Raw genomic sequence first — 16,254 nt, 5'->3', positions numbered from 1 at the left:
GCTGTTATACTCGGGACGCAGCAGTAATCCCATCTCTCCGAGTTGAGGGCATCATAAGAGGCAAAGAACATCACAACAAACAATGGCCAATGTAATGTTATTGTTGATCAATGTTATGCGTTTTCGATATTGTAGGCCTTCACATTTAGTTTTCTTCTGACTCTGAAATATCACTCTTATCCTAGTCGGTACGGTAACACTGAATAAAACATAAATGATCGGAAATTATATTCTCTATAACTTTTGTTATGCAGTACTTTTCGATAGGACCAATAACATACGTATTTAAAAATTAAATTTTAGGCACCTACCCCTAAACTACAATTTCATCCAGGGCCAATAAAATTGTTTATAGCTTAGACTATAGTTTCTTCTTCCCTGACTCTATATACCCATTTTTATTCAATTATGTTCACCCATTTTTCTTGTGGCTCGGCGATGATATTAGCAACAAAAATCGAAATTCATGAATATCTCTGTTACCATAGGCCGTACGGTAAAGATGTATAAGACATAAATGATCGAAAATTTAATACTATATAACTTTAGTTATATAGTATTTATCTATAGGACCACAAATAATATAAATATTTGATAATTGAATTTTAGGCCTTCCCTTAAACTACCATTTCACTCAGCTTGAAAAAAATTATTTATAGCCTAGATTGTAGAGGCTCATCCCCCGACTTTAAATACCGATTTTCATGAAATTCTCTTCAGCCGTTTTCTCGTGATGCGTGTACATACAGACAGACAGACAGACAGACAGACAGACAGACAGACAGACAGACAGACAGACAGACAGACAAAAATTACGGAAAAGTAAAAAGTGCATTCCTTGTTACTGTTGACATGACCGATAAAGGAATACCATTATTTCCAAATTTTGAGCAATGTACAGATAAAACTCTTATTTTACATATATAGATTAATAGAAAATAGTGTCGAATACATAGTTTTCGGGTTCGCTGACATGAATAGTAACATATCGGATTTTTTGAAAGTCCAAGTCATCCCCCTTCGTGAAGAGGGGCGAGGAGGGAGTGATACATAAAAATAATCGATAATACCGTCGAATACATTGATTTCGGGGTCGCTGAGATGAACAGTAACATTCCTGGAATTTTTAAAGTCCATCTTCAGCCCCTTTGGAGTGGGGGGGTCCGAGAGGGAGTGATACATAAAAATTATCAAAAATAGTGACGAATCTATAGATTTCGCGGTCGCTGAGGTGAACAGTGATATTCCGGAATTTTTCAAGTCCAACTTTAGCCCCCTTTGGTGTGGGGGGGCGATTTGTTAGTGATATATGAAAATAATCGAAAATAGTGTCGAATTCATACTTTTCGGGGTTGCTGAGATGAATAATGTCGCCCAGTATATTTTTAAAGTACAAGTTCGGTCCGCTTTGGGGTAGGAGGCGTACAAATATTACCTACTATCTGGAAAATATACTGTGGGGGCAGGACGCCCCTAGAATCCGTAGGGAACGGGGTTAAATATAACCAATATCAATAAATGGAAGTCGGTTTGGAACTATCTATATACGTAGTATACTGTACTGTACATGTATATTAAGGTATAACAATTAAAATAGACGTAAATTAATGAGACACTTCCAGGCATCCTAGAAACTTAAAACCTGGTACCAGAGAAGCTGATGACTTCAGGATTCCTAGAAAAATAGAAATTTTCAAAATACTCTGAGGGGCCTCGCTGGGAGTCTCAAATTTGGGGCTCAGCATAACAACGCAGTCGGATATATTTATCCTAAACTATAATCTATAGGTTTCGTGGGCTTTAAAAGTTTCCGGAAAGTCCTAATTTTTAATCCCCTCCCCCATATCAAGATGGCGGCAAAATCTGCCAGGCGAGCTAGAAAATAGAGATTTAGCAAAATTATAGCTTTTAGCCTGTAATCGACGGAAAAATTACTAGATGTTAAAAATGTTTATTTTTACCCCCCCCCCAAAAAAAATTATCGAAATATGGAGGTAACTTTAAAGACGGAGCAGACCTTCATTTTGAGGTATTTGGTGGCTAAACGGTAAGTCGTATCACAAAACGGATGGCATATTCTGTTCAATTTGGAGTGATCTACAACTTTGGTCCTATGACTTTTTGTCGTATCTCTATCCCTTATACGTTAAATTTGGCTGTATTTCTGCATTTTACGTATTTTTTGTACTTTTTACACGTATAATTGGTAGTTTGATTCACTTATCCGAAAGATAGGATCATCAACTTCTACGTGAACCTTGGCCCACGCAGTAGCCATATGTGTACCAAATTCTATGCTTGCAGTTGTCACATATGTGTCCGAAGAGTAATTCACTGTGAGAAAACCGTATTCAACCTTCTAACTCAAGCTTACCCATAAATAGATGAGATACGAGAACATATCTTATGACCGGCCATTTAGACCGTTATATATGGCGTCTTATCGTAGGCCTACAATCCTTTTGTCGAAATGATGTACCTTTTAGAGCAGTTAATCTTCAAATAAAGATAAAAATGCACATACTTTCGTGTGTCGATCTCTATTTATTCATTGAAATCGATTTGTAGCGATCCAGAAAGGGTTTGCGTGCCTTTGTAATTAATACTTTACAAATCGATAATAACTCTCAGCAGGAGGGCATCTGCTATTGTAATCAGTACTCCCCATATTGACTTAAACTGGCAGTATGAATGGGGTCTTTCTCCAACTCCTGTGTACGATTATAATGAATATTTTCCTTCTCGATTTGACTGGCAGAAGGCTAGGGAACATGCATTTTTCAAAACTCATTTAACCGATTGTGTTTGGTAGTAGGCAGGCGTGCTCGCCATTGTAAACAAATTTACCCATCTAAAATGTGCTTGACGTTAGGCATAGTGGCTGCTATCATAATGGAAACTCACCAATTCTGTGTGACTGGCAGTAAGCTGACTGGTATTAGGAAAAGGAGCGTGTCATTATATTGATAGCAGCACAACTCAATTTTGACTGGCTGTAGGGAAGGTGCCTGACATTATAATAAAAATTACTCGATTGTTATCTGTCTGGAAGTAGGAAATGGGACCTGTCATTGCAACGAAAACTCCCCAAATATATTGTGACCGCGCAGCAGGCAATGGGGCCCGTCATTATAATGAATATTCCCAAATCGATTGCGATTGGCAGTAGGTGAGTGAACCTGCCGTTATCGTCACAACACCGCAAATCGCTCTTTACATTAGAAGCAACGTATGTGGACCTCCCTAGGCTGTTTCTCAGATAACGCTCAGAGAAATGGAATTAAACGAACATCTTATTCACTGTATGTACAGTAATTTACTTAGATAGGCCTATCCGTATACAATATAGAATACCGTAGCGAAGCACGGATACATTCGCTAGTGTGTGTGTGTGTGTGTGTGTGTGTGTGTGTGTGTGTGTGTGTGTGTGTGTGTGTGTGTGTGTGTGTGTGTGTGTGTGTGTGTGTGTGTGTGTGTGTGTTATAAAGGGTACCTTAGTTATGAACTTGTAATGTTCACCCCTCCCATCCCAGCGCTCGTAGCAGCTGTTTCTCATGCACGCAGAACTGGCAGCTAACTCTTGACCTTGTCATGCCTGCCTTGGGCAGTGCGCTGTCTGAGCACAGTGACGTGTCACTCACTCTCATACAACCTTACTTGTAAGAGCAACGTATCATTGAGCAGCATCTGATCACCATGCCCGGATACTGTAGCATCTTCATTCTCATCATCACGTGCTGAAGCAGCCTATTCCAACCCTGTGAAAGATATGGAGCCAGGACTGACTTTCACTGCTCTATCTCTCACTGTAGCAGTAGTAATGTAAAAGTTCACGCACTGGGTTGCTGACCTTGCTCTTTTAACTGGCATCAAAAATTATTTCAGTGATGTAAATGTTTATTTTCAAGGTAAAAGTATGTTGATTGTTGGTCTGTGTGTACGTGCTTTTAAGATGGAACTTCCGCTGTCCGGAAAACAACTACAGATAAGAGATTTTGAAGAATTCCAATCTTAAAAAATAATATGACATGCCAGGTAGCTCTGATAGTAACTTCGAAGCCCTTAAATAATTAGACAAAGTTTTAGAAATATCGAAGACATGTCAGTAGAATTAATATTTTTTTATGACACCTTTTCCTGGAAATTTGAACAAGCTTCAATCAAATTTCTAAGAGATATAAATGAGAGTAGAACTAGGTCATCTCTGTCTGATGTTGCGTTGGAAGCAGAGTTACACTTTCATTCTCCCCAAACAATTTTCCCGTACATAACAAAGTCTGTGAAATGAAATAAATGCCAGTTGACTTCCTAAATGCAGAAAAAAGGAGAGTTTTATTCCTACTTCTCATAAAATGCGCCGTCCATACACCTCACTCTCCTTCATCTCTTCCCTAATCACTCGCTGCTTCTTTCTTCTTCCAGGCTTGCTCTCAGCACTGAAAGCCCCGGGCCTGCCCAGAGTCAAGCACAAGTCTGTCCTCTAAGAATGGCCTTTGCTAAAGCGTCTTGAACTGATTTTCGTGGAAAACTTACATTCTACTCTAGTAGTAAACATCGCCCCGTGTTTTGGTGAGCACAATCCAGTTGTTTTATGGACCATATCGGCAAATACATCACATTTCGTGCATGTCAAAGTCAGCGACTTAGAAACACCTGCTAAATAATTTATATTCAAATGTCATACCCAGGTAACAGAAGTAAAGAGTGAAAATACGTCCTGTGGTGTTGACAAGTATTTAAAGCTAAGTTCAGTCCAAAGTATCCTAGACAATAGGATAATAGAAGAAGAATGGTGACAAATTTCCCTTTGCGAAAATGAAATGATCAAACATATGTCTTTAAATAAATGGAGTCCGGCTCCATGGCTAAATGGTTAGCGTGCGGGTCTTTTGTCACAGGGGTCCTGGGTTCGATTTCCGGCATTACATTTCGTTTAATTAAATGAAACTCAAATTGATAACGATTAATGTATTTGCATCAAACGAATCGATTTTAAAGAGAGATGTGTAAGGAATACGGAGTTGACAAGTGTAGGATTCAGTGCAATGAATGGGGAAAAGTGACTCAGGTCCTATGAAGCTACCACGAATTAATTAATCCGTTGTCTCGAGCATGATGAGATGAGGCCTCTTTAATAAAAGAGCTTCCTTTTTACAAGTTGCTTTTCGTCGCAGGGACACTGATAAGTCTTTTGATGACGATAGGATAGGAAAGGGCTAGGAATGGGTAGGGGCCGTGCCCTTAATTAAGATACAGCTCCAGCATTTGCCTCGTGTGAAATGGGAAACCACGAAAAAGCATCTTCAGGGCTGCCGACAGTAGAGTTTGTACCCGCTATCTCCCGAATGCAAGCTCAAAATTGTGCGTCCCTAACCACACGGCCAACTCACTCGGTGAATAAAGAGCCTTCTGCGCGTCTCTCAGGAATGGCCTTCCATCAGCACATCATATCACAATCTGCAGGGTTGCTAGGTAGTATCGGTCCACATATTTTGTATCGCTAATTCCAGGTGACTCCCCAGCCATAAGACATATTTATGTCAACAACGTTCGGCGTAGTTCCGTATGCCTTTATTGTGGTTGAATATGTATTAATCAGAATGCAAAATGCAAAACATATTTACGTAAATATGTCTTATGGCCGGTGGTCATCTCAGCATTTGCGTCATGAACTCGATTTGCACTATAAACTCCAGGTTTCACCAGCAAAATAATATTATTGCAACAGTAATATAAATATTGTAATACTCAATGACACTCCTAAGTTTTTAATAATAATAATAATAATAATAATAATAATAATAATAATAATAATAATAATAATATAAATTTTATTAATGGTATATTATTTCTTGAGACAACATTTCCATAAAGATGTGACGGTATGTTTTTACGGCCGGCTTGTCACGGAGCCTGTCGCCAAGCATTTTAGAGCTGCTGCCAGCAGGTAGTTAGGCCGCTCCTGAGCTGGAGAACAGACGCCTTTTGTAGCTGCTCCTCTGGAGAAAAAACGCTACGTTCCTCTCTGCATTAACTCCCAGAAAGATAGAGAGCCTCATTTGCCAACTACACCGTACCGATGGTCTCCATATCCACCGAAGTTGCCATTAAGGACCTGGTTCAAAAAGCGTGATACTCATCTAATCACGTATTACAGTGGTTCCAAAGCAACTCAGATTAACTGCATCCTTGTGAGACGACGGAATTTCAAAGATGTTCTAGATACAAAAGTTATTCCTTACGAAACCGTCGCGATGCAACACCGACCTGTCATCTGTAAGCTACGGATGAAGCCGCCAAGAGCTGAATTCTTACCCAGAAATGGACCTAAAAGAATCAAATGGTGGCGCTACAAGGAGAAGGAGGCCGACATTGTTACAAAAATTACAGTGCCACCAATCACCACGGTTGAAGAGAGCTGGACTAAACTGAAAGACGCCGTTCATGAAGCCACACGCTCTATTCTTGGAACAACTAAACCAGGACGACGTAGGATTGACAAAGACACATGGCTTTGGAATGATGATGTTAAAGATGCAGTGCGGAAGAAGAAACAGCTGTACCATGAGTTTCTTTCAGATAAAACACCATCTCGTTGGGATGCCTACAAAACAGCCCGTAGTGAGGCGAAGAAGGTCATTGTTGTAACAAAAGCAAACCGATATGCAGACCAATATGCAAAACTTGACACGCGCGAAGGCGAGCGGCACATTTACCGGCTACTCAAATCGAGGCACCGCAGAACGGAAGACATCCAACGTTTCTACGGCAACAATGACGAAAAAGGTGACCTGCTGGTCGACTGGAAGAAAGCGCGAGAACGCTGGCGGAGCTATTTTGAGAAACTTTCAACCGAAGAATTTCCCCACCCACCAATCCCAACCACCTCCGCTATTGAAGGCCCAGTGAAGGAAATGGACGTCACGGAAGTTCAGGCTGTTCTGAAGGAGATGAAACCAGGAAAAGCCACTGGCCCCGATGACCTTCCGGCAGAGTTCTGGTGCTCTGAACGGTGGGATGCGGCAATATGGCTAACACAGCTTTTCAATCAGATCATCAAAGAAGGTCAAATACCATCAGATTGGCGACGGAGCATTACCGTACCAATCTTCAAGAAGAAGGGAAGTCCTGCCAATTGTTCTAATTATCATCCAATCAGACTTCTGAGCCACGCGATGAAGATCTTCGAACGTATTCTCGACAAAAGGATTCGCCAGATAGCTAAACTTACAATGAACCAAGCTGGATTCGTGAAAAAACTGTGGCACAACGGATGCAATCCACGCTGCACGGCTGTTAGTTGAGAAACACCACGAAAAACATAAGCCTCTTCATCTCGCTTTTCTGGATCTTGAGAAGGCCTTTGATCGGGTGCCACATGACCTAATCTGGTTAGCGCTACGAGAACATAGCACCTTGTTAAGTGGGTACAGATGCTCTACGTAGAACCAAGGAGTTATGTTCAAGCTGCCGCAGGACCGTCCGATGATTTCCACATCACTGTAGGAGTACATCAAGGCTCTGCCTTATCACCACTGCTGTTCATTCTTGTGATGGACACTGTTACATCCGATCTGCACAAGCCAATACCACGGACACTTCTCTATGCTGATGATGTCATGTTGGCTGCTGAGAATAAGTCTGTTCTCCAGCGCCAAACAGAAGAGTGGAACAACCGACTAGCGCAATACGGCCTGCCGCCTCAACAAAAAGAAGACAGAGTACATGACATTAGATCCTCGAGAAGTTGGAACCATCCACGTTGATGGTGAAGATCTACCACGAGTAGAGAAATTTAAATATCTGGGCTCCACACTCTCTGCCGATGGCAGACTTGCTGATGAGGTCAACACAAGGATACACGCAGCCTGGCTGAAGTGGCGAATGACAACGGGCGTCACCTGCGACCGTCGGATGAAGGACCATCTGAAATCTAAGATCTACAGGACTGTTATTCGTCCCGTCGCTCTCTACGGCACCGAGTGTTGGCCTGCTACGAAGGAGGTAGAACGTCGACTAAGCGTCATGGAGACAAAGATGCTTAGGTGGACAGCTGGCATTACTAGACTGGATCATATTTCAAATGACAATATTAGGAAACGCTTTGGCGTTGCACCAATCCAGAAGAAAATGCAGGAAAACCGTCTGCGCTGGTTTGGACATGTATTGCGCGCAGAAGACAATACCCAGGCAAAGTCAGCGTATACATTGGAAGTCGCTGGAAAGAGGCCCAAGGGACGACCAAGACAGCGATGGATCGATACAGTGCACAACGACCTGAAAGCTGTAAGACTACATCCCGACGTGGCCCGTGACCGAATTAAGTGGAGACAACGAATCCATACAGCGGACCCTGCCACCAGGCGGGACAAACGCTAAAGAAGAAGAAGAGTATATTATTTCTTATTTTATTAATTTTATTCTTACGATAATAGATGTGAAATATTACTGAAGTGAATATGAATCGTTTAAAATAAATGTATAGAAATATTAAAGCGGGATTTTTCTAAAAGAAGGACGTTTGTCTAATTAAATTCCTCGTTTACATATAATTCCTTGTAATGGTACGTTTTACATAATAGTTTCTTGTACCGTATTTCTTGTTTTTGTTATTATGTTATTTATCCTTTAAAAAAAGTAAACACTGGCACAGGGATATCTCCCATTTTTATGTATTTTTAATAATAATAATAAGATTAATAATAAAACCAAACCCGATGGCGCAACAGTCCCGAAGGGCCGTGGCCTACCAAGCGACACTGCTCATTCCGAAGACCTGTAGATTACGAAGTGTCGTGCTTTTAGCACGACGAATCCTCTCGGCCGTTATTCTTGCCTTTCTAGATCGAGAATAGTAATAATAATTGTACCGGAGGTACACCAACTCCGTTAATTTACAGTGAGCGCCTTTTAGAAGGCCATCTGTTATATGAACAGAGAAACTTATTTCAGAATAAGTTTCGAACTTTATCTTCAGATGTCTCTACTGTCGACTTATATGCCCCCTCTGGTGGCAAGATGAACAATAAATGTTCAAAGAAATTTGTAGTTTCGAGGTTTACAGAACTGAAATATTTCTAATTTTTTTGTGTGTTCATAGATTACTAGCAATGCTATGCCTTCATTCTTCTTCAAAAATTTCGACCAATCAGGAATTTTGGATATTTATGAAATTAACCAGTATGAATTGTGGATGAGTACAGGTCTTCGGCCCAGAGAGTTCTGGAACCTTCCTCTCCGCTATAAAAGCTGGGACTTTTGGGCCATGTTGCCTTTTCTATCGCTCCAGTCAAGAAGTCCAGAGTGTGTTCGTAGGGGGGGCAGGGGGCAAGCCTTGCCCATATACGGAAGGCCCACCAGCTGAAGGTAATGGCAGACATCTTTCAATCATGCAATAGTTTCAGAAAGCTTACTTGAGAGGAAGGTTTCAAAATTCTTTCTTAATGTAAAACTCAGTCTTTCAATGTAAAATTTCAAACAAGTCTAAAGACCTGAATCTAACTTAAGGAATAAAGAGTGTGAACCCTCTTTCATTCCCATTTAACTTGGTATTGCGGTGACTATGATTTCGTAATTTTAAGATTTTTCTCTTCTTTTTGGAATTTAATTCTTTCTCTCCATCTAGTCAGCCCTGTAGTATAGGCTTAGCCTCTGTAACTTCGGTCCATAAGCCCACATAGGGTTTCAAGAATTTTCAAATGTATTTCGCAGGAGTGCAAGTGTTCGCCTACTAGCATTTTGGTTTACGGCCGATAACTTTAACCTTTTCTTTTGATCACGAAGGCCATCTAGAATGGGCACTAGTAGCCTCTGTTAAAATTTAACTTCGCATTTAAACGTAACTTAGGCTGTCGAGCGAGTAAGACGGCCAGTACTGTTTATATTTAATCTAATGTAAAAATTTAGATCGTGCCTCGGAGAGGCCTGATTGTAACAAGTTTTGGAGAGTAGTCTCGTAAAGAGTTAATTGTGTGGAGCAAAGACGCTAGTTTGAAATTTGTAACTTGGGAGCTTCAAGTTCATTCTGTACTTGATTGTGCTAGGGTTTTCTAATACTGTTACTAGAGCTGACAAGCTAACCCTTATCTATCTAATTGCTATTTGGTGTTGTTCATCTAAGTCGATTCAGAAAAAAGGAAATATATAACATTCCAAATTTTAGATTTTTAAATTATACTCTGATCTTTTCTCTGTCCACCCATTCATGCCCGCACCTTCTTACACCCCTATGCTCCAAGCAAAGTCCGTAATAATGATGATAATAATAATAATAATAATAATAATGAAATATTCTACGCAGACTCATTTGTTGAAAGATTGTTGGGAACATGCATTTGAATAGAAAGAATACCATGGTATTATAGTGCTTCCACGAGGTTTAAAAGCTCAGACCTCTACAATATTAGCTGCAGCCAATATTGGGAGTTTTTCTAAAGAAAAACATAAGACCCTATCCTCAGTATGAATACAGGCAATGCGACCTTCTTTTATTTATGTTAAATAAAGTAAATTTGTCTGTATGAACTGGATATTATGGATGTAATAATCAAATAGATGAATATCCTGCTATATGCGCTGTGGACTCTTCTGATCAATATGTCCACGCACGGTTTGCTACCGATTCACCTAATAACCACCAAATCCATTCTAGTCGTACTTGATTGACAGGATCATTCGACCTTTGAAAGGACTAGATTTGTTCGAAACAAACGACCCGTGTTATAATCCGTGCAAGCGAAAGGTCATATTGATATGATCGAGGTGAAGATAATGAATTTGTATAAAAAATGGTCATGCTTGTCAACAAACTATGCATAAACCATTAATGACACGATACATTGAAAGGCATGCAGGTTAGAGTTACTTTGGCAGGCAAAATTCATTCATGTTGATCCAGCCCAAACATCACTCAGTCTATTATACTGTAAGGTCAGTGCGATTGCTTTATGACCACACCTTATTTAAAAAAAGTTCACGTTATTTGTATGTAGTTTCCTGATTCCATATGATGGGCCACGACAATATAAGTGTAAATTAATAATCATACTTCAAACTATACCCTATATACCTACAATCAGATTTATTTTCTCTACTTTGCCAAATTAGGAATAATAATAAAATTATAATAATAGGCGTAGTGATGTGGTGACCCCTTCGCCCAATGGGTAACCACTGCAATCAGCCACTCGAGTATTGGCGAGAAAACCATACCTATTTAGAGTAGGAGGAAATGCCTGCTCTTAGCAAGAAAATATAATGTGGCCCTCCAAGGCTCACAACCTTGGTAGTATTTTAGTCAGTGCTAAATATCACTGACCCCAATCAACAGTTTTTCAACCGTCCAAAGCATGGAGGAAAGTTCATCAGAAGCTACTACCCCAGGTGGTAACCAATCAGCCTTCATCTCGAGTGAAGCATGCAGGCCTTCGGATTCTGGGGAGCCTGCACCAACATGCATGGAGGTATCGGAGACTCCAGGAAAGATCAGACATAAACGCCGGGACTTTCTTGCTACTTTCAATGCAAACTCCATTCTGAAGATTGTCAAACTGAAACAGGTCATTGATGCCTTGTCCCGACATCAGCAATTGATCGCTGCAATTCTGGAAACAAGATTCACGGACGAACATTGCTTCGAGTCACAAGATTATAGAATCTTCAAAGGCAAGATCAGTGAACGTGCAGTAAATACCATCATGTGTTGTCAACAGCAAGATTTTGGGTTCGATTGTGGACTTCACCTCCCCTAACAGCCGAGTCTCTACTCTTTCTTTTCGGTGTACAAATATAGTTTACACAATGCACCGATCAATCAGGCGAATAAGAAGGACCCGCAAGGAATAGACGCATTCTGGGAGGAGGTAGAAGATATTCTCTCAAAGGTACCTCACAAAAATACCATCATTATGCTTGGAGATTTTAATGCCCAGCTTAGCAAGAAACGAAAATATCTGAAGATTATTGGAAACTACCCAGCTCAGAGGAGAACCAATCGTAATGGAGAGAGGCTTGTGGAGTTATGCAGAGCATTCAATCTGGCCCTAAAGTCAACTGGGTTCAACCTCCTGCCCAGAAAACAGAAGACCTAGATTTCTCCAATCTCCAACCTTGGTGAATTCCAAATTGACCATGGTCGCCATTGCAAAGAAAGCGCATCGAGAGATCCAGAATGTACAGGTTCTGAGAAATGCCAACTTAGACTCCGATCACTACCTTTGGAAGTTAGACTAATTCCAAGAAATACCAAGAAGATTACTCCACGAAAAACTGATAAGTTTGACAGAGACAAGCTAAGGAGCAACCAAGAATTCACCTGTAAGTCGGAAACTTTAAATCCAGAGAATTGGGAACAATTACAGGAGGCTATAGTCAGAACAGCTGAGGAGACTGTCCAACTCACGAAATCAAGAAGGCATGCTTGTTTGGGTAATGAGTGCGATGCCGAAGTACAGCTAAGACAGGTTGCATGGAAGAAATGGAATTGCCACAAAAATGAAGTGAACAGGATCAACTACCTAAACACGAGAAAATCTGCATCAAAAACCGTCCGTGGCGTGAAACGTATGTTTAATAAGCTGCCTCTGTGGATCCGTGGTAGAGTGTCGGCCTCCGAATCCCAAGATAGCGGGTTTAAACCCGGCAGAGGTAGTCGGATTTTTGAAGGGTGGAAAAAAGTCCATTCGACACTCCATGTCGTACGAAATCGGCATGTAAAAGATCTCTGGTGATACATTTGGTATTTACCCGACAAAATTAATTAAATCTCAGCCATAGACGCCCAAGAGAGATCCGGTTTACTCTGTCTGCCATCTAGCGGACCTAGAGTAAAAATGGAACGTCGAAATTGACGAGCAGACAGCCAGATGGCGTTAAATCGAAATGTCTGCACACGGTAGCTGAGGCCGTACGATTATTATTATTATTATTATTATTATTATTATTATTATTATTATTATTATTATTATTATTATTATTATTATTAATAATAATAATAATAATAATAAGAAACTGTTGGTGCAAAATGAGCAAGACTTCCAGAAAAATTAAACACGCAACTTCTATAAAACCTTCAAGCACAATCTGAACAAATACACTCCCCCAAGTCTACAGTTGAAAGATTCCAACGGGAAACTAGCTCATAATGATGAAGATAATTGTTAGATTCTAGCAAGTTAATTTGAAAGCCTCCTCAACTGTGAAGCTCCAGAGACCACATTCGCTTATGAAAAAATCCGAAATCCACCCAGATTCGTCCCGACCTACGAAGGCAGAAATCAGGAAGATCATGCAAGAGCTAAAGGACAACAAGGCACCGGGTGAGGATTTGATAATTACTCAACTGTGGAAGCATGCAGGGGATAAGGCAATAGACAAGCTTGTCGCAATTATTCAAGAGATCTGGGAAAGTTAAAATCTCTCAAGTGGATGGACCTTTGCCGTAATTCATCTTCTACATAAGAAAGGGGAGATAACAGACGTGAACAACTATCGTGGCATCTCTCTTCTGTCAATAACTTACAAGATCCTCTCAAAAGCTCTACATAATAGGGCGGAACAACAAATCGTTCCACAACTGGGGGAATACCAAAGAGGTTTCAGAAAGGGACGATCATGCGCTTGCAGATTATGAATCTGAAGTCCATCCTTTCATACCTGAAACACAGGAACAGGGAATTCGTGGTGACCTTTGTTGATTTTAGGAAAGCGTATGACTCAATTGATCGAACCACCCTATTGCAAGTCTTTGAAGAGTTTTGCGTAGATAACAAGACAAAAGCAATTATCCAGCAAACCCTGACTAACACCACCTCCAAAGTGAAATTCAGAGGAGAGATGTCTGATGCCTTTCGAATCAGGACGGGAGTTAGACAAAGAGACGGGCTATAACCTCTTCTCTTCAACTGCGTTTTAGAAGAGGTTATCCGATAATGGCGGAAATAAATGAAAAGTTCAGGGGTAGAAAATGGGGTAAGGCTTAAACTACAAGTATATGAATCTTAGAATCGACTGTCTAGCCTTTGCAGATGATCTACTGTAGTTATCTTTTCAGACTCCATTGATACGGCAGAAGAACAACTTAACCAACTGAGACTCAAGCATTGAAGGCTGGGATTCAAATATCCTTTGAGAAGACGCACTTCATGATAAACACAAAATCAGCGCCAAGGGATCTGGAGGTCGGACTAGGAAAAATTAAGCAGGCAGGAAAGTTTAAATACCTCGGTAAATGGATAGATCCTAACCTATCAGAGGAAGAAGCCTTCGTGTCACGCATTTACAAAATGGAAAAGGCCTACCAACTAACTAAAGTCATCTACAATAAAAGATAGGTATCCTTAAACGCCAAAATTAGACATTACTGCACTGTTAGTCGACCAGAGGCTCTGTATGCGGCAGAGAATTTTACAATTAAAAAGAAAGGTCTAATGGAAAAACTAGAGGCTAAAGAAAGGAAGATTTTGAGAAAAATCCTGGGTCCCATCAAAGAAAACAGCGAGTACAGAAGGCATCACAACCACGAACTATACAAGCACGTGGAGAAGATAAGTGACACGATTCGAAAAAGAAGGATTGCCTTTTGTAGCCACGTGATGCGAATGAGCCCAGGTAGGATATTGAAACGCATGTTAACGTACTTTCAAGATAAGAAAACCAAAGGGGCTTGCTTGACAGAAGCTGAGGAAGATCGACGAGATATCCAGGAGCGTGTTCCGCTTAAGGAAAAACTACGTACACACAAAGGTTTGCATGAAAACCCGAAGTTGAAGGCAGAGAAGGCGTGGACCCAACAGAGAAAATAACAACACCGGAGACGAATGCAGGAGTATTGGGTGGCAGTTAAAGCTCGAAAAAGGAGACAGTTGAACTCACGTGGTCCCTAGTTGGCCGAAACGAAGAAAGATAATAATAATAATAATAATAATAATAATAATAATAATAATAATAATAATAATAATAATAATAATAATAATAATAATGGGTAAGCCATGTCAATAAAACAATTGAGTCTCCCGTTTGCAAAGCGGTCCAAATGCCAAAAATTAGAAAAAAGTATTTGTTGGCACTACTAGGCAGAGTTTCTTATTGGCTGTAAAGGGGATTATTTGTCAGGCAGAAAATTCGGCTAAAAGCCCTTAACATTGCGTTTTAAAAAACGCATTTCGTTGTGAAATGGGACATGTAACTGTTAGCTCAGAGTTCAAAATAGGTCAACTGCACAGCGATTTGCATGAAAACGTGGCCACAGGAAATGAGTGCGGGCACAAAACGGGCTATTTTTCTATCATGTAGTCGAAGTCCTCTTTTCAGGAAATAAAATATGAATATGGATTCCGTGATTGTAAAAGTTTAAGTTGGCTGTACCGGAGATCTGCATTTGTTTATCCCGCCACGCCAGCGCAGTGAAACATGAGGAAGAAACTGATGGAGAACTTACGCTCAGCTACAAGCGCGGGCTCGTCCAGAAGCACTCAGACACCAGTAAACGTCTCGTCCTACGTCCGGTTAGGGAATAAATTCGCTAAAAGCTTCGACGAAATCGCGTCTGCTGTACATCACCAACTAATGCATGTGGATTTAGAATGTATCAGTAATATACGATTGTTTTTGGAAGCATGTGGCGATCGGAAAAAATATATGACTATGGTTGGAATGCTCATGCATTGGTTCTAATGCGAGAATCAATACACAACCAAAGGATAGAAATGGGGTTTCCGATCGTCGGCCATTCATTCATCCCCACGACAGAGCCTTTGAAAACATGGAGAGGAAGTTTAAGAACATAGGCGAAAGCGTGGCTGAAATCCCAGAGGTCTACATCAACATAATTAAAACATTTTCAGAAGTAGTATCGGTGTGTACAGAAGATTGTGAAGTAAGAAATTAGAAGCAGCTCGCCAACGTCATCAGCATGAGTCCGGGAAGCTGGCATTTCCAATTTCAAAGAGCTAAGAAGATCACCATCACCACAACAGCAAACAAGTCTTGTGCAGGGAGAGCCATTTTACAGTTTTGAATGTGAAAAGCCCAAAACTATTATCCAAAGTGGCAAACGTTTCCAAAAATATGTAATTCCTGATCTGACTCCGAGGGGCTCAGACTGAAGCCAGCAACAATAAAGGACATCAAGAAGCTCCTATAATAGCACTTTGGGGAATTATGGGCTCAACTGGAGACGTTGGATTTCTTCAATGAAGTGTTTCTGCAGCAAGGAAGTTTGCTCTCAAACGCAGCAGCAAATGAGGAAAACGACGC

General features: G+C 40.6%; 1 pseudogene; it reads left to right on the top strand.

Moving 5' to 3' along the window:
• LOC137502162 (uncharacterized) overlaps positions 1-9,398 on the top strand; it is a 59,165-nt pseudogene extending 49,767 nt beyond the window's left edge.
• The last annotated feature ends 6,856 nt before the right edge of the window (positions 9,399-16,254 follow it).

Source organism: Anabrus simplex, chromosome 9, assembly GCF_040414725.1.
Source record: "Anabrus simplex isolate iqAnaSimp1 chromosome 9, ASM4041472v1, whole genome shotgun sequence".
Taxonomy (NCBI): domain Eukaryota; kingdom Metazoa; phylum Arthropoda; class Insecta; order Orthoptera; family Tettigoniidae; genus Anabrus; species Anabrus simplex.
Note: the sequence above shows the minus strand (reverse complement) of the source record. Positions and strands in the feature narration are given on the sequence as shown.